The sequence below is a fragment of the Heptranchias perlo genome, chromosome 4, assembly GCF_035084215.1.
Source record: "Heptranchias perlo isolate sHepPer1 chromosome 4, sHepPer1.hap1, whole genome shotgun sequence".
Taxonomy (NCBI): Eukaryota; Metazoa; Chordata; class Chondrichthyes; order Hexanchiformes; family Hexanchidae; genus Heptranchias; species Heptranchias perlo.
This window is the reverse complement of record NC_090328.1, coordinates 13,004,047-13,027,778: the sequence shown is the minus strand read 5'-3', so window position 1 is coordinate 13,027,778 and position 23,732 is coordinate 13,004,047. Positions and strand designations below refer to the sequence as shown.

Genomic DNA, 23,732 nt, shown 5'->3' with positions numbered 1-23,732 from the left:
CCTGCTTTCTCAGACCATCTGTCCGGTCATGTTCTGTACACTCTCCCTTACTGCCTTTTGTTTCTGTCACCACTTTATTTCCCACTGACTTCCTGCATCGGTTCCCATCCCCCTGCCACATTCGTTTAAACCCTCCCCAACAGCACTGGCAAACACTCCCCCTAGGACATTGGTTCCAGTCCTGCCCAGATGCAGACCGTCCAATTTGTACTGGTCCCACCTCCCCCAGAACCGGTTCCAATGGCCCAGGAATTTGAATCCCTCCAGCTTGCACCATCTCTCAAGCCACGTATTCATCTTAGCTATCCTGTCATTCCTACTCTGACTAACCCGTGGCACTGGTAGCAATCCTGAGATTACTACCTTTGAGGTCCTACTCTTTAGTTTAACTCCTAACTCCCTAAATTCAGCTTGTAGGACCTCATCCTGTTTTTTACCTATATCGTTGGTGCCTATATGCACCACGACAACTGGCTGTTCACCCTCCCCCTCCAGAATGTCCTGCAGCCGCTCCGAGACATCCTTGACCCTTGCACCAGGGAGGCAACATACCATCCTGGAGTCTCGGTTGCGTCCGCAGAAACGCCTGTCTATTCCCCTTACAATCGAGTCCCCTATCACTATAGCTCTGCCACTCTTTTTCCTGCCCTCCTGTGCAGCAGAGCCAGCCACGGTGCCATGAACCTGGCCACTGCCACCTTCCCCTGGTGAGCCATCTCCGCCAACAGTATCCAAAACGGTATACCTGTTTTGGAGGGAGATGACCGCAGGGGACCCCTGCACTGCCTTCCTACTCTTCCTCTGTCTGTTGGTCACCCATTCACTATCTCCCTCAGTAATTTTTATCTGCGGTGTGACCAACTCACTGAACGTGCTATCCACGACTTTCTCAGCATCGCGGATGCTCCAAAGTGAGTCCATCCGCAGCTCCAGAGCCGTCAAGCGGTCAAACAATAGCTGCAGCTGGACACACTTCCCGCAGGTGAAGGAATCAGGGATACAGGAAGGAGCCCTGAATTCCCACATCCCACAAGAGGAACATGACACGGCGCTGGGATCTCCTGCCATGACTTAACCCTTAAATTAGCTTAAGAACAACTACAATGTCAAGAGAAAAAAAAAGGAAAGAAAAACTACTTACCACTCCCTTTAAGGAGTTTACTCCTTTAAATTGTTCTCAATTTAGAGAATGTTAACTACACTGGGGACCTTGATTCACTAAAAAATAAACGCTACTTCCTATAAGACCTGCAGACCTTCCCTTTCCTTTTACTTCAGTTACTGTAGATAAGTAGAAATACTCACCTGAACCTACTCACCAATCAGGTGCCTCCCCTGTGTCGCGTCCCGATCTGATTCCTGACGTCACTTCGAACTCGGTCGCAGCTCCGCTCGGCTCGGCTCCTCTCAGCGGTCTGAAATCCCGCCTTTTATCGGACGCTCCCTCCGCTCGGCTCGGCTCCTCTCAGCTGTTCTCAGCGCTCTGAAATCCCGCCTTTTATCGGACGCTCCCTCCGCTCGGCTCGGCTCCTCTCAGCGCTCTGAAATCCCGCCTTTTATCGGACGCTCCCTCCGCTCGGCTCGGCTCCTCTCAGCTGTTCTCAGCGCTCTGAAATCCCGCCTTTTATCGGACGCTCCCTCCGCTCGGCTCCTCTCAGCTGTTCCCAGCGCTCTGAAATCCCGCCTTTTATCGGACGCTCCCTCCGCTCGGCTCGGCTCCTCTCAGTTCTTGTTAAGTGTGTATTTTTTTTACAGGTATTTCTTACTGGATCAAAATTTGATTTCAGAGTTTTGTCTCAATACAAATAAAAACCCCATGATTTTCAGAAAAGTTTTTTGAGAACCTCTTGAACTCACTGTCTCAGGCAACCTTCTGGTTTTATCTCCAAACACTTCAGTATGGCTTAGTCTTCAGCTACAGAGCTTTTTAAGTGTTAGCCTTGGCTTAGTTGGTAGCACTCTTGCCTCTGTGTTAGAAGGATTGTGAGTTCAAGTCCCACTCCATAGACTTGAGCCCACAATCCAGGCTGACACTACCCAGTGCTGCCATGTTTGATAAGACATTCAACCAAGGTCTTACCTGCCCTCTCAGGTGGAGGTAAAAGATCCCATGGCATTTTTTAGAAGAAGAACAGGAGAGTTCTTCCTGGTGCCCTGGGCCAAAATGTATCCTTCAACCAACATCATCTGGTCATTTGTCTCATTGCTGTTTGTGGAACCTCACTGTGTTCAAATTGGCAACTGCGTTTCCTACATTACAACAGTGAATATACTCCAAAAATACTTCATTGGCTATAAAATGCTTTGGGACGTCCTGAGGTCATGAAAATATAAGCCATAATGTGGAGATGCCAGTGATGGACTGGGGTGGACAAATGTAAGGAATCTTACAACACCAGGTTATAGTCCAACAGTGACGAAGGAGAAAGCCTCCGAAAGCTTGTGATTTTCAAATAAAATTGTTGGACTATAACCTGGTGTTGTAAGATTCCTTACATGAAAATATAAATGCAAGTTCTTCCTTTTTTCATGATCTTGTAATGCATCCATTAGAATCAATAGTATTAGTGGAAACATTTTTTGAAAGACAAGCAGGAAAAGAAAAAGTAAACTACTCCATTACATCTGTGTAAAAGGTAAAAATATATATTGACCTCTGAGAAGCCTTAACTATAATATTAACTTGTCTAGAAGGAAAACTTGCATTTATATAGCATTTTATCTCGTTCCTCAGAAATGCCTCAAAGCGTATCACGTACCATGGTTAAATTTGAATTGCAGTGATTGTTGTCATGTGGGTAAATGCTACAACCATTTTGTACACAGCAAAGTCCCACAAACAGCAATGAGATGAATGGGCAGCTAATCTGTTTCTGGTGGCAGCAGCTGAGGGAGGAATACTGACCAGGATATTGAGAGAAATCTCTGCTCTTCTTTGAATCGTGCCTTGGGATCTTCTACATCTACTTAAACCCACAGGTAATAGCTCATCTGAAGAACGCAGGAGAATGTGAAACTGACTGTAAGCCGGATCTAATCTTACATGACAGCAGTTAGTGCGCTTCAAAGGGTATGAGAAATACTTTGAGACGTTTCTGAGAGCTACAATACGACACTCTGAAAATGCATGCCTTTCTTTTTAACTAGGAATTATAAAATAACAATGTCTGATTTTTTTTCTCACCAAACATAGGTTGCTTTAAAGGAATGTAACAAGTGCTTTTGCTGTACTGGCGTTTGCGTGCGTTCTTTATAGGCCACATTGTGTTGACCTTGTGCTATGGAGCAAAGAATCTATGTTCCTTGCCAGCACCATCCAATGATAAATTAAAAGGCAGAGTTGAGAGTCACACGGTACAAGGGCAGGGGACAGCTACATGGCAGATGAGCTCTTCACTGACCTTAAACCAGCTTTGAACCTAGTTAATCACAGGTGCTGTTGGTAAGTATACATTGCACATCCAAGAGACATTTTTCACGATGAGGAGCTGTTTCCTGCGACTTTAGAAGTCATATTCATTGTACTGTGTGAGCTCCATAGTCTCCTTCAGTGATAGATGGCTCTGGAGAAGATCAAGGCATCCTACTGATGTTTGGTGCACCAAAAAACCCTCATTGAAGTAGTCCATTTACAGCTGTCAGAATTGGGCATTAGAAAGAAGATGCTGATGCTTAGTTGCCAGTAGGACAAGAGCCGAGCTTCTGGAATTGCGACTGAAATGCAGTTCACGGTCGTAGATGCTGAGGCCTACAAGGCCATCAGGAGGGACATGTAAATCGTTGACCTCAACATCTGTTGTCATTGAAGCAATGTTAAATTTGTTAACGTCCCTAACACAGTCAGCACTTGGGCAGATCTGCGCTGCAGATGTGACTTATTGAAATATATGAGGTTAAAAATCCCACGTGGTTCCCATTATACTTTTTTTTAAAAATGGCTTTAATAGGACTTGCAATATTGTTTGGACGAAGTGTTCTGCTGAAGGCCCACGACTGCAGCTAGTCTCTTTACAAGAAAACAGGGGCTTAATCTCCATTCAGTTTATTCAACTATCATACCATAAATGTTAAATTGCAGCCATGTCTGAAGAATTTTCCTATCCTCCCACTGTAGCTCATTCATTTATAGCTCGTTTGAGAAAATGTATCAGACAGATACAGTGATGGGGGGGGGGAGGTAACGACACTAATGAGGCACTCTCTGAACAAAACACAAATGTGTTCCACGGAACTAAAGAGGTTTACAGCACTGAAGGAAGCTATTCGGCCCATTGGGTCTGTGCCAGCTCTTTGCAAGAGTAATTGAAAACGAACTTCCGTGGCTCTATATCTTCCTCTGTTTTAAATATTTATGCAATTTTCCCTTAAAAGATGCAATCACTCCCCTTGGCAAAGTATTCCATGCGCCAACAACCATCTGCATGAAGAAATTTCTCCTAACCTCCCTCCTTCCTCCCTTAGTGATAATTTTAAATTGATGACTCCACATTACTGACTCCCCAGCCAGAGGAAATAATCTTTCCCCATACACTGCATCAAATATCTGGTGCTGTAGCCTAGTGGTTGTGGTGGTGAACTTATAACTCAGAGTTCAAACACCACCATGGAAAGTTGCGACAATTGAAAAAAATCTGTCAGGCACCTGATGAAATGGCCTTGGAAGCTGCAGGATTGTTGTAAAAACCCAACTCCTTCTTTAATGTCCTTCAGGGAAGGGAACTTGCCATCCTACCTGTGTCTGACTCAAGTCTCACCTAAATGCTGTCAGGGCAATTAGGGATGGGCGATAAATATGGTGTTGCCCACATCCCAAGATTAAAAAAATTAAAAATAAAAAAAACCTTCATAACTTAAAACATTTCATGTGACGCTTCATTAGCGTGCAATCCTCTGCGCCCAATATTCCGATATGCACTCCTGACACATACTGTTCTGGCTTGGGAATGCAAAAATGGAAAAATTCCACTTACAATTTTTTATTGAGTACAGTACTCAAGGGCGGTACTGTACACTTTAGGGGTTCAGGTACATTGAAGTGTCATGAACAGGTGCAGAAAATAATCAAGAAGGCTAATGGAATGCTGGCCTTTATATCTAGAGGACTAGAGCACAAGGGGGCAGAAGTTATGCTGCAGCTATACAAAACCCTGGTTAGACCGCACCTGGAGTACTGTGAGCAGTTCTGGGCACCGCACCTTCGGAAGGACATATTGGCCTTGGAGGGAGTGCAGCGTAGGTTTACGAGAATGAAACCCAGACTCAAGGGTTAAGTTATGAGGAGAGATTTTACAAATTGGGGTTGTATTCTCTGGAGTTTTGAAGGTTAAGGGGTGATCTGATCGAAGTTTATAAGATATTAAGGGGAACAGATAGGGTGGATAGAGAGAAACTATTTCCGCTGGTTGGGGATTTTAGGAGTAGGGGGCACAGTCTAAAAATTAGAGCCAGACCTTTCAGGAGCGAGATTAGAAAACATTTCTACACACAAAGGGTGGTAGAAGTTTGGAACTCTCTTCCGCAAACGGCAATTGATGCTAGCTCAATTGCTAAATTTAAATCTGAGATAGATAGCATTTTGGCAAACAAAGGTATTAAGGGACATGGGCCAAAGGCAGGTATATGGAGTTAGATCACAGATCAGCCATGATCTTATCAAATGGCAGAGCAAGCACGAGGGGCTGAATGGCCTACTCCTGTTCCTATGTTCCTATGTACTTGAATTGTGCAGAACTACAGAAATGTATTTCCCTAGCACTGCAGGTTTGAGAGGGCCCTTTAACAAGACTAGTACATCAGAGGACCGTCTTGCTTTAAGAAAGGTGAGTTTTTTTTATTTTTGGCTAAAACGAGGCAACTTTCTTTGAAAGCAAATCAGGCTCATTTAAGATAAATTGTTGAAGAAAGCAAATGGGATCCATGCTGTGGAAGTTAAGACTACCTTAGCTTAGGTAGTGAAAAATCCATATTTCATTCATGTTTTCAAATCTCACCCATTCTCTGTTACCTCCTGCAGCCCTCTAAGACTCTGAGATTTCTGCACTCCTCCAATTCTGCCTCTCGCGCATCCCCGGTTTCCTTCTCTTCACCATGGGCGGCCGTACCTTCAGCTGCCTAGGCCCTAAGCTCTGGAATTTGCTCCCTAAACCTCTGCGTCTCTCTCTCTCTCCTCCTTTAAGACACTCCTTAAAACCTACCTCTTTGACTAAGCTTTTGGTCACTTGTCCTAACATCTCCTTATGTGGCTCGGTGTCAATTTTTGTTTGATTACGCTCCGGTGAAGGACCTGGGGACGTTTACTATGTTAAAGGTGCTTTATAAATGCAAATTGTTGTTGTGATGCGTTGGCTATTATTATGGTAATCTCAATAATATCTCCTTATGTGGCTTGGTGTCAATTTTTATCTGATTACCCTCCTGTGAAGTGCCTTGTAATGTTTTACTATGTTAAAGGCGCTATGTAAATGCAAATTGTTGTTGTGATGCATTGGCTACTGTTGTAGTAACTCAAAATATGTTAATGATTTTGTAATTCATTACAAGGCACCTGGGAAAAGCATACACTTTAATCAGCTTCATGTTATAGAGTCATAGAGTTATGACTCTATGACTCTATGACTCTATGTTATGTTAATCAAACCTCAGGCAGGAAGTATAAATGTAATAACTATCTCACTCCGAAGTTACGAGCGTACCTACCTACTTTCTATCCATCACAAATCTACCCAGAGGAAGAATTGGAAAACCACAAAGCTTTCTTGGCTGGCAGCATTAGAACCATAGAACCATAGAAAAGATACAGCACAGAAGGGGGCCATTCGGCCCATTGTGTCCGCGCCGGCTCAAAGAACAACCAGGTGCCCATTCTAATCCCACCTTCCAGCACCCGGTCCGTAGCCCTGCAGCTTACAGCACTTTAGGTGCAGATCCAGGTACTTTTTAAAAGAGTTGAGGGTCCCTGCCTCCACCACCAATTCGGGCAGTGAATTCCATACACTCACCACCCTCTGGGTAAAAAAGTTTTTCCTCATGTCCCCTCTAATCCTTCTGCCAATCAGCTTGAATCTATGTCCTCTAGTTCTTGAACTCTCCGCTAGAGGAAACAGGTACTTCCTGTCTACTCTATCCGAGCCCCTCATAATTTTGTACACCTCAATCAAGTCTCCCCTCAGCCTCCTCTGCTCCAAGGAAAACAACCCCAGCCTATCCAATTTTTCCTCGTAGCTGTAATTTTCAAGTCCTGGCAACATTCTTGTAAATCTTCTCTGCACTCTCCGCAGAACAATTACGTCTTTCCTGTAATGTGGTGACCAGGACTGCGCACAATACTCCATCTGTGGCCTGACCAGCGTTTTATACAGTTCCATCATTACATCCCTGCTTTTGTATTCTATACCTCGGCTAATAACGGAGAGCATGCCGTATGCCTTCTTCATAACCTTATCTACCTGTACTGCCACCTTCAGGGACCTTTGCACATGCACTCCAAGGTCTCTCACTTCCTCTACCCCTCACAATATATTCCCGTTTACTGCGTATTCCTTTTTACTGTTTGCCCTCCCTAAGTGCATTACCTCACGTTTCTCCGGGTTGAATTCCATTTGTCACTTTTCCGCCCACTCCACCAACCCATTGATATCTTTTTGGAGTCTACAGCTATCCTCTTCACTATCAACTACATGGCCAATTTTTGTGTCGTCTGCAAATTTGCCAATCATGCCCCCTGCATTCAAGTCCAAATCATTAATATATACCACAAACAGCAAGGGACCCAACACTGAGCCCTGTGGCACACCACTGGAAACGGATTTCCATTTGCAAAGACATCCATCGACTTTTACCCTTTGTTTCCTGTTACTGAGCCAATTTTGGATCCAATTCGTCACATTTCCCTGTATCTCACGGACTTTTACCTTTCTGACCAGTCTGCCATGTGGGACCTTGTCAAATGCCTTACTAAAATCCATGTGGACAACATCCACTGCACTACCCTCATCAATCCTCCTCATCACTTCCTCAAAGAATTTAATCAGATTTGTAAGGCATGACCTTCCCTGAACAAATCCATGCTGACTATCCCCGATTAAACCATGCCTTTCCAAGTGACAGTTTATCCTATCTCTCAGTATTGATTCTAATAATTTGCCCACCAACGAGGTAAGACTGACCAGACTATAATTGTTCGGCCTTTCCCTCGTACCCTTTTTAAACAATGATACTATGTTTGCAGTCTTCCAGTCCTCCGGTACCTCCCCTGTATCTAGTGAGGATTGAAAAATGATCCTCAGAGCATCCGCTATTTCCTCCCTGGCTTCCTTCAATAGCCTAGGAAACAATCCATCCGGCCCTGGTGACTTATCAACTTTCAAGGATTCCAGTCTCTCCAGTACTTCCTCTCTCGTTATGTTTACCTTATCCAATATTTCACACCTCTCCTCTTTAGCTACTACGTCCGGATCATCCCTTTCCTTTGTGAATACAGAGACAAAATATTCATTTAAAACCCTACCCACATCCTCTGCTTCTACACACAAGTTACCCTTATCATCCCTGATAGGTCCCACTTTTTCCTTAGCTATCCTCTTGTTTGGGGGAGAAAAATAGCTGAAGTCCCTCGATACGATTGAATGCTTATCGCCGTATCAGCACCTGAGCTACTTCAAGCACCACGCAGCCCAGTCGTGTACTCAGATGCACAGTGGAGCGGCGACTTAATAACCCGAAGACTTGTTTACGTAACTCCTGCAAAGGGCTGCGAAAGTAAGCCAAAAGTCGCAAAGAAATGAAGAGACTGGAACATGTAAATTGTACTGAATAATTTCAGGGGCTGGATTAACATTACTGTTGTACCAACCAACACAGCAGAAGGGTTTTTTTTATTTACATAATCAAAACAGCCAAGACTATCAGAAATCCATGCTTTCAATAGACTGCAGACATCAAAGGCTCTCTCGTATTGTGCTCGGCAATGTGTGAGTCATCTTTTTTTAGACTTTAAGCTTTAAATGATAAAAAAAAAGAAAGGGTGATTGAAGGGTCTGATGAGCAACTCCAAACAGCAATGTATCTCGTAATCCTTTTGGGATTAGGATCAATTTTCAAAGGATTTGCAGTTCTAAGGAAGTTACTTGCCGAATTTATTTTCTCTTCTGAAACGGTCCTTAGTCTTGCAGCTGTGAGTTTGTAATGGTGGTCTATTACTGACTGTAGTCTTTCCGTTCTTGCAGGCACCTCCATGCCAGCCATTATGCTTATCCCCTTTACTATCTAGTTGAGATGGAGTCTGAGTCACATCTAATATGAACAAAGGGGTATAGAGGCCTTACCTCCAAGGAGTATAAAACCTTGCCTCCAACCTATACTCCCTTCGAGTGCAGCTCCCAACTGGGAGAGCGGGATCACAGAATTACTCCTTATGGAGATGACATTTTTCCTATTGTCAACTTGATTGAAAAAGTCAATAGGTTTCCTATTTTATATTTGGGCCAACTTTCTTGCTAAAGTTATTGACTGGAGGAAGTTCACATCCTCACAACACAGATACTGATACAGGAGGCCATTTGGACCATCCTAGTATATCCATTGCAATCCTCCTGATATCAGCCCTAAAATTGCCTCTCACTGGTTTGAACTTACTGTCACAGTCATTGGGGGTAATTTTGACTTTTGGCGGTAGTGTAAAACGGGTGATAGCGAATCGGTTGCCCGTTGAACACTTTTCCCGATTTTCCTGGGGGAGAGGCCTATAACGGGTGGTCGATCCGATCCGATCTGATCGCGTCCGTTTTACACTACCGTCAAAATTCAAAATTACTCTCATATGTTCCAGCACATGGAGAAGCAGTTAATCCATGTCTAATTGGAAGAATTTACTGGTGGGTTTGAAATTTCTTTGAGCTCTGTTTTTGTGCACACTGGTTGTGTCAAATTCCTTTGTGCTTTATTCAAAAAAAAATTAGTCACGCTGTTTAACATAAATGATCATAGCAGCCTTATAGAAGAGACACATCTGTTTGATGCATCTGCTAAAATGGCCGATACCATCCATGTGCGTTACAATAGGGGAAATCATTGATCAATCTTATGAAGCTGTGCCACCTATTCTCAGGCTGCGGTTATATTGCACGACTGGTCTGAGACCTTGGCTTACCTTTTTAATGTTAGGAGACTGTGGACAGCACCATCTGATTCCTCGTGACATTAAGGAGATGATGTATTATAAAGTGCCCAGGACGTCCATCCCAGGGAGAGGGACCGTCACTCTACCATGAGCCAGGCAGTACCTGCCCCAGGAGTGCTTTATGCAAACAAAAAACGCATGCCCAAAGTGGACACTGTTCCATATTCCCCCCAGCACAAACGCCCTTCACCTTGATGAGCTTAAAATTCCCAACAATGGAAAATGACTAAACGGAATTCTGTTAGCAGCAAGGGTCACGTTTCTTTCTTTGCTCCTCACTCCCTGCCCGCATAACAGTGAGAAATGCGCACTGTCTTTAATAGGTGGGGTTTAATTGTATCCTTTTGTTGATTATCCAACAACATTAAATTAGTGCCTCAGAACATCACATTGCTGCAAGAAGGACTTGCATTTATATAGCACCTTTAATGTAGTAAAACGTCCCGAGGCGCTTTACAGGGGCGCTATCAGACAAAATTTGACACCGAGCCACATAAGGAGATATTAGGACAGGCGACCAAAAGCTTGGTCAAAGTGATAAAGTTTTTTTAGGAGCGTCTTAAAGGAGGAGAGAGAGGTAGAGAGGCAGAGAGGTTTAGGGAGGGAATTCCAGAGCTTAGGGCCAAGACAGCTGAAGGCACGGCCGCCACTGGTGGGGCGAAGGAAATCGGGGATGTGCAAGAGGTAGGAATTGGAGGAGTGCAGAAATCTCGGAGAGTTCTAGGGCTGGAGGAGGTTACAGAGATAGGGAGGGGTGAGATCATGGAGGGATTTGAAAACAAGGATGAGAATTTTAAATTCGAGGCCTTATTGGACCGGAGCTAATGTAGGTCAGTGAGCACAGGGGTGACGGGCCAAGTTACTATACGGGCAGCAGAGTTTTGGATGGGGTCAAGTTTTCGAAGGCTGGAGAGCATTGGAATATCGAGTCTGGAGGTAATTAAAGCATGGATGAGGATTTCAGCAGCAGATGGGCTGAGATAGGGGCGATATTATGGAGATGGAAGTAGGCGGTCTTGGTGATGGAGAGGATATGGGGTCAGAAGCTCAGCTCAGAGTCAAATAGGACGCTGAGGTTATGAACAGTCTGGTTCAGCATCAGACAGTGGCCAGGGAGAAGGAAGGAATCGGTGGCTAGCAACTATTTAGCCACCGATAGTTCTTTCCAATAATCTGTTAACCATAACAAGACTGGTGCTAGATGGTGTTGGGTAAGAGTATCAATAGATATGGAGCTAAAGCAGAGTAAATGGAGTTGAGGTAGAGATCCACCATGATCTAGTTGAATGGCGGAGCAGGCTCGAGGGGCTGAATGGCCTACTCCTGTTCCTATGTTCCTAACAAAACATTACTATTCTCTAGGATGTATGTTTGATCAAGTGTACAGGTATTTATGTTTGACCTGAGTTGAAGCACCTAAATATCACCCAAGCAAATTTAGCATCCACCCCTGATGCCCAGGGAGATATCATTTGCACAGATATTTTAAAGCTATTTGATCTCATTTTCTGAAGTACTTACTTGAGAGGCCACCCTTCGCTGAGTAATGTCTCTCCACTCCGCTGTGAATAATGCATTAGCCACAAGCGATTGGAGTAAATAACATTTTCTACAACAACGCTTAAAACACTGGCTGAGCCGAGGCATAATAGTTCTTTTTCTAAAACTGACATGGTCTTGACATTGCCACAATCTGGTCTGGGACGATAAAGTACTGTAGCTGTCGTTACCGGATAGCAGGTACTGCATGCACCTGTCGATCAAAGCAGTCAAACCTGTGGCCATGTTGTTATCTGAGGTAAAAGCTGTTGCCCTCTCTAGTAGTTTCAATTTACTGCAATGTTATCTCTGTTAACCAAGCCGCGAAATTATATTCCATCTAGCATTAGCTGCAAATTTAAGCTATCGAGCTGCTTTTGTTTAACCTACTTACGCTTTCTTAAATTATCTTTTGAAAGCGCAAATACTTCAATCTTTGTGCAGATCTTTGTTTTTTGTGATACTCACTCTGTGTTTTTGCCATTTCGTTTCAAATCACCTGGAGTCACACAGTTGGTTCGACTGTTATCGTTCTCGCCTCTGGGTCTAGAACTTTCAGGGTTCAGGCCCCATTCCAATTTATAATCTAGGCTGATACTCCAGTGCGGTCCTGAGGATGTTGCATTGTCAGAGGTGTCGTCCTTCAAATGAGACTTTAAAACCAAGGTCCCGTCTGCCTGTTTCGGCGGATGTTAAAGATTCCGTGGCATTATTCGAAGAAGAGCAGTGAGTTGTTACGATCTGGAATGCACTGCTTGAAAGGGCGGTGGAAGCAGATTCAATCATAACTTTCAAAAGGGAATCGGTTATATACTTGAAAGGGAAAAATTCACAGGGCTATGGGGAACGCGCAGGGCAGTGGGACTAATTGGAAAGCTCTTCCAAAGAGCCGGCGCAGGCACGATGGGCTGAATGGTCGCCTTCTGTGATGTATGATTCTATGATTAGCCCAGTGTGTTGGCAACATTCTTCCTTCAAATACCACCACTAAGAGTAATTTAGCTAGACATTCATATAACTTTGTGGGATGTTGCTGTGTTCTAAATGGCTGATGTGTTTAGCTATATAACAACAGTCTCTGCACATCAAAGTAATTCATTGTACGTGAACCACTTTTGAGATACTTGAGAGATACGATACAGCACTCTATAAATGCAAATTCCCCCATTGTGTTCACCACAGCAGTGAGCTTATCACCCCCCCCCCCCTTACTGCCTCACATGATGCCTGTGGTACCTATAGCAACCATCAAGAGGGAGGCAAAGCAGAGCTATAGACTGCTCTGCCTGCTGAAGCAGCATTGGGTCAACAAGAACGTATTTTTTTTCAACACATATCTTTTGAATTGCCAGACTGCTGATGGGTTTATTTTTATATTAATTCTCGGGATGTGGGCGTCATTGGCAAAGCCGGCATTTATTGCCCATCCCTAGTTGCCCTTCAGAAGGTGATGGTGGGCCTTCTTCTTGAGCCTATTTTAGGTACAAACCTGTCACCAGCAATGCTCGTGAAGGCCCACTGATCCTTCGCTATATCCTGCGTTGTTCACTGAGTATGTTACGTAGTTGCTAAAAAGTAAAAAAAATACGGCACTTAATTCAACAAAAGATAATATCACGTTATCTGCACCTGGACTCTCAAAGACCATACGATCAGAAGATAGATATGATGAGGAAGGCCACTTAGCTGACCTTAGCTCATCCATCCAGAAAGACCCTACAGTGCCCCCCATTACAGCATCCAACTCTTTTTGCTTTCTCATTCTAGCATCTAATATTAAAGTGCAAGACACCTGGAAATAATATAGGAAAGATGGAGCTTCTACTGAAATCAGGGACAGATTGCCTCTGTTCTCCAACTGGAGTAGAAACATTCTTTATACTCCTGATTATGGTATCACAAATAACTAATGGAAGAAAGCTTCCCTCGCTCTACCTTATATGGCTGAATCCTGATAAATATGAACTAGTTCTAGAAATGCTATTGTTGGATCAATGATGGGGTAAATTTTACAATTTAGTGCTCCCGGCACAGAGCTCCACACAATGGAGCTGCACATTGGGAATTTAGACACATAAATTGGACAGACATTTTGTGCGGGGCATACTGACCTCTGTGCTTGATTTTCCGATATATGTTTCTGTCATATAAAGCTTAGTGCCAGGAGTGCTAAATTGTATACTTTAGACCTCTGTTACGTAGAATTACATAGAATTTACAGCACAGAAACAGGACAATCGGCCCAACCAGTCCATGCCGGTGTTTATGCTCCACACGAGCCTCCTCCCACCCTACTTCATCTAACCCTATCAGCAAACCCTTCTGTTCCTTTCTCCCTCATGTACATATCTAGCTTCCCATTAAATGCATCTATGCTATTCGTCTCAACTATTCCATGTGGTAGCGAATTCCACGTTCTAACTACTCTGTGGGTAAAGAAGTTTCTCCTGAACTCCTTATGGAATTTATTAGTGACTGTCTTATATTTCTGACCACTGGAACATAAGACTATAGGAGCAAGGAAAGGACTTTGCACCTATCCAGCTCACCATGTTGTCCAGCTCCTGTTTCGTGGTCCAATCTGACCACTTTCACAAGGAACACTTGGATCAAGTTTCCCACAAAATTCGTAATAAAATAAACAAACTTGCAAATCTTTGCTCCACAGCCCAGTTAGTCATTTACTCAACAATCCAGTGTCAACACAAACAGCAGGAAGCTTAGCAGAGATGTCTACTTGTACAAAAGTAATTAGATTTCCAAATCTGCAGCTGACTCTGTAAGAAATAAGGCAGTGAGTTGAATATATTTAGCTGGCAAGTATAGAACAGCAACAGGTGAACATTTTACACTTGGATCATGGGATTATTCCATTTAACTGTTACGGATCAAGAACTTTTTACAATGGGAATGAATGGGTTCAGGTTTAGAATTCTGGAAATAATTGGGATGCCAATGCTTAGATCAGCTAGGTTGGAGAAAGACCATCCTGTGAGGGAAGGTGGCACTGAAGATTGTGGTTTGACACCGTTTTCCTTTGGACTAGAGCACTCTCCAGCTACAGAGAGATTATGGAATTTTGGGCTGGGAATTTCCTTGGAAATGAGATCTCCGGCGAAGCTACAATGAGGAAATTCCAGAAAATAATGTTCTGCTACCATGCAGTCCCATGAAACAATACCAGCATTACAAGTTCCAAGGATGGCAATTTGGGTTCACGGCTCCAATTAGGGAGGCTGAGGTCTGGTTTCCCTGAAATCAACGCCTGAAATTTTACCGTAGCTCGTTAATAAAAACAGAGGGAGACCTTATCATCCTTCTTAGCAGGTGGATGCAAAAGATCCCATCGCACTATTTTGAAGTAGAGCAGGGGAGTTCTCCCCAGTGTCCTGGCCAATATTTATCCCTCAACCCACATCACTAAAACAGATTATCTGGTCATTATCTCACTGCTTTTTGTGGGACCTTGCTGTGCACGAATTGGCTGCTGCGCTTCCCGACATTACAACAGTAATTACACTTCGAAGGTACCTCATCTGCTGTAAAGAGCTTTGGGACGTCCTGAGGGCATGAAAGATGCTATATAAATGCAAGTTATTTTTTCTTTCTGCTGTAGAACCTCAGAAAGCAGTTTATCCTACACCAAGGAGAATGGGTACCAGCCTTCAAAAAATTCAACAGTGGGATTAGAGCAATAGGTACCAATTCACACAGACATTTTGTCCCTCTGCACATAGAACAGCATGAGCCTGAAGTGTACAAGCTAGAAGAAAAATTCAGGTATTTGATGAGTTAACCAAATGGGCCCACTTCAGATCATTTTAGATTTAACCTTGAATTCTTGCCTTCCTTGGATCCATTTCCTTGGTCCCATCGTTTCAGTGACCATCGTGTTCCACACAACATTTGATCATCTCCAAACTGTACTTATCCTTGCAACCCTCAGCCGCTCTCTTAACCAGACGTTAGTGCAACATTAACTGTTTTTGAATACAAATCCATATGCTGCACATAAAGATAGTCGCCTGTGGCAGATTGTACAACATGTTATTGACACAGGATAATGCCAAGGTCATGTTTCAGGCGTTGCGATTTTCCATTTGCTTCTAGAGCCGAGAAAAATCTGCACAATGACGGTATCCATGGTGACTCAGAAATTAGGCACACACTACACTAAATCTATCTTTTACATTAAAAACACAGTTCACTCAGGATCCTTCATGCATGTTGGTAAGTGGGAAATACTGTACTTTCAAAAGTTGACCTTAACTTTGCACTGCCAATTTTAAAAATTATAAATGGCTTGTCTCCTCTGACATAGAGGGCTGGCCTCAACAGTGCAAGTCACATGCTCAATGGCATAGCGTTTCCCTAGCAACCTGACCTATCTTAACTATTCATCAGTGTGGTTTAAGTTGACAAAATCATTTTCGCTTTAATCATTATTGATTTTTTAAATATGTAATTACAGATATTATTTAGTTTGTTGCAAAATAATTTTAGATTTATTTAGCGAAAAGTGTTTTATTTTTTTATTAATGACGATCTTAATTATTGTTAGATTTAACTCACACTGAGGCTCAGGAAGTCTTCCAGCAATCTTTTCACTGCTGCTGGTGGCTGCTTTAACAGCTTAAATGCAACCAGGCTGTCAGCTGAATGTACTATTTTAGTTACAAGCAGGAGGCCAATACAACCTCTTAAAGCAACCATTTAACAGCAACCTATTAAAGAAAGTAAGAAAAAACTTGCATTTATATAGCGCCTTCAGGACGTCCCAAAGTGCTTTACAGCGAATGAAGTACTTTTGAAGTGTAGTCACTGCTGTAATGTAGGAAACTCGGCAGCCGATTTGCGCACAGCAAGGTCCTATAAACAGCATTGTGATAATGACCAGATAATCTGTTTTTTAGTGAAGTTGGCTGAGGGATAAATGTTGGCCCAGGACTCCAGGGAGAACTCCCCTGCTCTTGTAGTGCCTTGGGATCTTTTACATCCCAGCAGGTCTGGGCAGAATCCAGGCTAAGATGTGTTAAAACAGCCTAATTTAGTTCAAATAATAAACCACGTTAAATTTCAGCTAACAAAATAAATTGGAAAAGAAAAGACTGCCGCAAGCTTGCTGAGATGTTTGTGACGTATAGTTTGTCTGGTGAGTGGTTGAACTGTCAATCATATTTCTTGCTTCACCAGTAATTAGTTCTGGTCATGACACCAGGACAAGTTGGCTATTAATTAGGTGTCTGACTGTACCAAAAACTACACAACAGATAGTAAGTTTTGATTTCACTTTTAACAATTATTCCCTCTGATAATACACTGGTTAATGTGTTCATGTAAAAATCACCGTGTGCTATTTAGTGCAGTTACTATAAAGAAGTTAATGATTGTGTAAAATGGTGCAAACAGGAATTTAATGTAAACGTGTTAACCTATACAATACTAGAAATTAAATTTTGAAGTGTCATCCCGTTCAGAAGGATCCAGAAATAAGATGTGTATAGACGGTGGGGGGGTGGGGGAGGGGGGAGGGGTTGGGGTGTGGGGGTGGGGGTGGATGGTGCTTTACTGTGTTCAAGATGGTTTTGCATGTTGCCAAAGCTGAATGCTAGCACAGCCCATGGATGGTAAACTACCCGATACGGTCACATCTTTACCTGCATTCTGGAATGAGATCCCTAATGTGTTTTACTGATTTGTAAGGAGAAAAAAAATCCCTGCTTTAAACTTAAAATTCTGTCCAAACCTTGTCCTTTGAATGAAACGTTAAGCCAAGGTGCCGTCTGCCTGTTCAAATCAGATTGCAAGATAACCACAGGTAAAGATGGCCCATTCATCCCATCTTAGTTCATCCATCCAGAAAGACCTTAAAGTTCGCCCCTATTGCAGCATCTTATTGGAAGATAAGCAGAGGGCGGTCGTCACTGTGCAGGCAATTGAGGCAGCCAATTTGTGCATAGCAAGATCCAACAAACAGCAGTGAGATAAATGAGCTGATAATCTGTTTTGCTGGTGTTGGTTGAGGGGTGAATGAATATTGGATAAGATACTGGGAGAACTCTCCCGCTCTTCTCTGAATAGTACCACAGGATTTTTTACTCTGCCTGAGAAAGCAGATTGGGCCTTGGTTTAACGTCTCATTCAAAAATATCATTTATTTATTATATAATTCCATGATTACACTTTGAAGCAGTTTCCAAAAGATGGCTAAATGCAGAATGACTCCATTCGCTGTAGAAAATTATGTAACATAGTTGGCTAATGATTTCACTTTTCAAAATTCACTTCATTAACTTACCCACCGTAAAGCATATTAATTGAAAGTTTAAAATCAGATTTTTAAATCACCCAAACATTACTCTGGAAGAAATCCCCAGATTTCAAATCGCTTTTGTGAACAAGAAGAAGTGACTCTGCAACACAGCGAAACCTCCATTTCAAACCAACTAATTATCTCCCAACCCAATGCTCACCAGATTGTTCCCAGGACAAAGCCCTACATGAGACATAGAATGATGACACAGTACAAAAGCAGGCCCTGTGGCCCATCGTGTCTGATCTTTGAAAGAGCTATTTCCCTATAGTCCTGCAAATTTTTCTCCTCCAACTATTTTATCCAATTCCCTTTTGAAACTTATTACTGAATCTGCTTCCACCACCCTTTCAGGCATGAAAACGACACCATCCTCCTCTCGTTAATTGTTCTGGACTTGTATTCATTCCCGCAATGCAGCACCAGGTGAGCAAGAGGCAAAATGCTAGGACTCCCGGCCTGCCGTCAGTTTCCAGGAGACGGGGGTGGAGGGGTGGGGGGGGTGGTGAGGAGGGTCCCCCTCCATTGCTCACGATAAGAGGAGGTTCCGCTGTACTTGAAAGGACCTTCATGAACACAAGCCTAGGAGGTGTCAGAATGGCTCCGACTTAAAAAATGGAAATTTAATAAAGTACAACACAATACAAAACCCATCTCCTTTCAACTGGGTTTTTTTCTCCGAGTCGACCTGGAGTATTGCATCAATATTTGCTAATTAAGAGAAAGCGCGTAATACAATCTAACATTGCATTAGGAAGGCAAGCCCCATTCATCACTCTGGACAGCTGAGTAGGACCAGATGAGTCCTGCGAAGTGTTACCTTTATTTTTAAACCTTTTTTTAAAATCAAATGAATTATTTACTGCTGTATGCTCCAAGAGGATTAAATGGTTGTTTGCAGAAGTTGCGTTTCACTTATTTCTTTTAACGTAAACCTGATGCCGGCTTCTGAATGTCCTCCCACGGGAAGTCAACGAAAACCTCAACAATCAAGTCAAAGAAAACTGGGCCTCAAGGATGAGAGTAGAACAGTCAGGAAGTGGATGATCTATTAACTCTCTGTGTACAGGAAAGATGTCTCTGGGGGCCTGAATGAGATGCTTTTTCTGTCAGCTTTTGGCTACTCTTGCAACTTTAGTAAATTTCATGGTTTGACTTTGCACTTCTTAATATATTTTTTTCTTCTGTTCTTATTCGCCCGTGACTCCTGACTGCACATGTCGGAAGGCTGTTTGATCAGTGCATCCGGGCTTCAGCCCTGTGCTTATCTGATGCTGGCGTCCTTCACTGGTTGCTGGAAAGCAATGAGCAGTGGGAACTAGGGGCTGATGTGCCCTTCCCTAACCCAGCTAATTTCAGACCCGGACTCCTAGTTGGAGCGAGCTGGGTCCTGAGCGGCCCAACCAGGGACCGCTGGAGGCCGCTCAAAAAAAAAAAGGCACAAGAACCTCGGTAACTTTCAGTGGAGGAGGAAGGAGGAGGAACAACTGCTTGTGGCTGTTGGCCCATCCTTGCTCCTCCCCTCCCGATCACCTTCCCCCTCCCGCACCCCCTCGCGTCCCTCCCACCTGGAATTACCTCCGGGCCTCGGCGCAGGGCAACATTGGTAAGAACCCAACAGGCGAGCAATGTTTGGGTGCCCGCAGCTCACCTGATTTATTCTGATGAGGCCCGAGGACGAATTATAGAGGCCGCCAGCATCGCGCCCGTTTCGGGGGCGCTAAGAAATTTAGGCCCCAGCATATCCGACACCACAAAAGGGTCAGCATTAAAGGTACATCAGGTATTGCCTCTTACAGCATCCCTAAGGTATTGTACATATTTCTTTGGCTCAAGCCTACACTGACCCACCCTCGTGGGTGTAGGCTGTTCTTATCCCAGTGCTAACACCCCTGCTCTTTACACAGGTCAGACCAACTTAATTATTGTCCCGGACAGAATTTATGAGCTTTGAGTTCTCATTCCCCCCACCCCCCCTCAGAGGGAGTGAGGTTTCTGCCTCAGGTTTGTTGCTGTTCTAAAATGTCAATTTTTTTTTAATACCTTCTGTCGAAGTCCACTGGGTTTTTATTATTCCCGCTTTAATCTAAAGGCATGACCTGGAGTCGCAACAATTTCATGTCAGTGCAAAGAAGCAAGGTATTTAAAGGAATTTCTTTTTGAAAAAAACAAAGCAAAGCCATTCTACATGTTTTTGTCACCTTCGGTCTATGACGGGGGTGTGGGGGAATTCTCTCTTTCATCGTAACAATCTGAAATGAGCAGGACCCCAGAGGGTCTCATTTTCTTTTGTATTCAGTATACTTGGCAAAGGATTCCCTTTGAATTCTTCTACCTGCTATTTTAATACAGCTGTTAACCTACAATTTTAAAATTCTCATCCTTGTTTTCAAATCCCTCTATGGCCCGCCCCCTCCCTATCTCTGTAATCTTCTCCAGCCCTACAACTCTCTGAGATCTCTGCGCTCCTCCAATTCTGGCCCCTTGCACATCCCCGATTTTAATCGCTCCACCATCGCTGGCCGTGCCTAGGCTCTAAGCTCTGGAATTCCCTCCCTAAACCTCTCCGCTACTCTACCTCTCTCTCCTCCTTTAAGACGCTTCTTAAAACCTCCCTCTTTGACCAAGCTTTTGGTCACCTGTCCTAATATCTCCTTATGTGGCTCGGTGTCAAATTTTGTTTGATAATCGCTCCTGTGAAGCGCCTTGAGATGTTTTACTACATTAAAGGCGCTATATAAATGCAAGTTGTTGTTGTTGCTCTCATTGGGGTAGATTGACTTTGTGTGATAGTGTAAAATGGGTGATAGCAAGTCGGCAGCCATTTTACATCTCTCCTGATTTTCATTTCCTTTGACTTCAATGATTCCCTATCACCCGTTTTGCACTATCGTACAAAGTAAGAATCTACCCCATTGTATCTGCCAATGCTGCTCTTCAGGTAATAACTAGTAGGCCGCAGTAATGACAAGTATGTGGTAGTGACCTCTGGAGACAATTCTCACTCCGAATTATTATCTGTCCCGGAGTGGGAAATGGGGGGTTGGGGGGTGAGATCAAGGGCAAAGGAAAAGTACCTTTCATCTGCTTTGCATGTCTCCAGAGCACCAGCAAATCAAGGGGACTTGCAATGAAGGTGTCAGCCATGGCTCAGTGGGGTGTGGGTCAGTCAGAAGATTGTGGGTTCAAGTCCCATTCCAGAGACTTGAGCACATAAATCCAGGCTGACAGTTCAGTGTAGCACTTAGGGAGCGTTGCACTGTCGGAGGTGCCGTCGTTTGGATGAGATGTTAAAATGAAACCCCGCTCTCAGACACTAATACGAAAAAGAGTAAGGGAGCTCTCCCCGATGTTCCGGCCAATATTTATCCCTCAACCAACATCGAAAACAGATGATCTGGTCATTACCTCAGTGCTGTTTGTGGGAGCTTGCTGTGCGCAAATTGGCTGCCACGTTTCCTACAATACAACAGTGACGACATTTGAAAAGTACTTCATTGGCTGTAAAGTGCTTTGGGACATCCTGAGATCGTGAAAGGCGCTATATAAATGCAAGCCTTTCCTTTACTTTTTAACATTGCGGAGATTGGGCACGCAATGGTGTTGTTGAATCAAACTTTCTCCACCTGCTTTCCTGTGTCCTTTCAACAGGATCCCGTAGATGGGAGAGTTAATGTACTTTTACTGGGGATCTTTTACACCAACCTGAGAGGGCAGACAGCATCCCAACATCTCATCCAAAAGACAAGGACATCCAACGCAGCACTGCAGTGTCAAGCTAGATTATACAATCAAGTCTCTGGAGTGGCCCTTAAACCCCACAACCTTCTGACGCACAGACGAGAGTGTTACCAACTGAGCCACGGCTCAGACTTCAGCCAGTCACTCCTGCAAGATGACTGCAGTGGACCTGTTCTGCAGAGCTGATTGAGATGTGATGTCCGTAATCACAGAGTGAGCCTCAGAATGCTGGAGTTTGAGGCTGAGAGAGCTAACGTGGAAACCGCTGCCACGTGGAGTAGTTGAAGCAGACAGCACTGACGCGTTTAAGGGGAGGCTTGATGCATACACGAGGGAGGAGTGAATAGAGGCAGATGGGAGCAGGGTGGGAAGAGGTAATTAGAGTGGAAGGAGGCTTGTGTGGAGCATAAACACCAGCATTAACCAGTTGGGCTGAATGGCCTGTTTCTGTGCTGTAGATTCTATATAGAGGTCTGGGAGGGACAAGTAGCAATAAAGAATAGTTCAGAAATAGGAGGGATCAGACAGGGGGCAAATGTGAGGCAGTCTAAGATGAGATTGGAGTGCATGTGCGTAAATGCACATAGAGTGGTGAATAAGGTCGGTGAGCTACAGGCTCAAGTCGCCTCATGGCACAATGATAGTGGCAATAATAGAGACTTAATGTACTTAATGTTCCTGGCTACAAGGTATTCAGGAAAGATAGGGATGGAAAGAATGTAGGTGGGGGTGGGGGGGGGTGGTAGCAATATTGATCAAATAAACTATATTTGCACTGGAAAGGGATGATGCAGTTGAGGGCTCAAAGACAGAATCTATTTGGTTAGAATTAAGGAACAATAGAGGAGCTGTTACGCGACTAGGTGTATACTGTAGGCCACCAAAGAGTGAGAAGGAGATAGAGGAGAACATTTGCAAGCAAATTACAGAAAGATGCAAGAACTATAGAGTAGTGATAATGGGTGACTTCAATTATCCCAATATAGATTGGGGCAGTTACAGTGTAAATGGTAAAGAAGAGGAAGAATTCCTGAAATGTGTTCAAGAGAACTTTCTGGAACAGAATGTTTCCAGCCCAACCACAGGAAGGAAACAGTGCTGGATCTAGTTCAGGGGAATGAAGTGGGGCAGGTGGAGCATATTTCAGTGGGGGAGCATTTGGGGAACAGTGATCATAATATCATTAGGTTTAGAATAGTTATAGAAAAGGACAAGGAGCAATCAAATGTGAAAATGCTTAACTGGAGGAAGGCTAATTTCAGTGAGTTAAAAAGGGATCTTGCCCAGGTGGATTGGAATGAAAAATTGGTAGGCAAAACAGTAATTGAACAATGGGAGGAGTTGGTTCAGAGTAGGCACATCCCTATGAGAGGGAAAGGAAGGGCATCCAAAACTAGAGCTCCCTGGATGACTAAAGATATAGAGATTTAAATGAAATGCTAAAAGGAGGCTTACAATAAATGTAAGGTTCAGAATACAGTAGAGAACCAGGCTTAATACAGAAAGTACAGAGGAGATCTAAAAAAGGGAATAAGAGGGGCCAAGAGAGAGTAAGAGAATTTAGTGGCTAACATGAAAGGGAACCCAAAAGTCTTTTATAAACATATAAATAGTAAAAGGGTAGTCAAAGGAAATGTGGGACCGATTAGGGACAAAAAAGGAGATCTTCTTGTGGAGGCAGAGGCCATGGCTGAGACACTAAATGAATACTTCGCATCCGTCTTCACTAGAGAAGAGGATGCTGCCATTGTAGCAGTAAAGGAGGAGGCAGTAGTGATATTTGATGGGATAAAAATAGATAAAGAGGAGGTACTTAAAAGATTGGCAGTACTCAAAGTAGAAAAGTCACCCGTCCAGATAGGATGTATCCTAGGTTACTGAGGGAAGTAAGGATGGAAATTACAGAGGCTCTGGCCACAATCTTCCAATCCTCCTCAGATATGGGGATGGTGCCAGAGGACT

The 23,732-nt window shown here is 43.6% G+C and overlaps 1 protein-coding gene across 4 annotated transcripts in view; it reads right to left on the bottom strand.

Moving 5' to 3' along the window:
- Positions 1-23,732, bottom strand: part of galntl6 (polypeptide N-acetylgalactosaminyltransferase like 6) — a 1,033,047-nt gene that overhangs the window by 302,693 nt on the left and 706,622 nt on the right. The window lies entirely within an intron of this gene.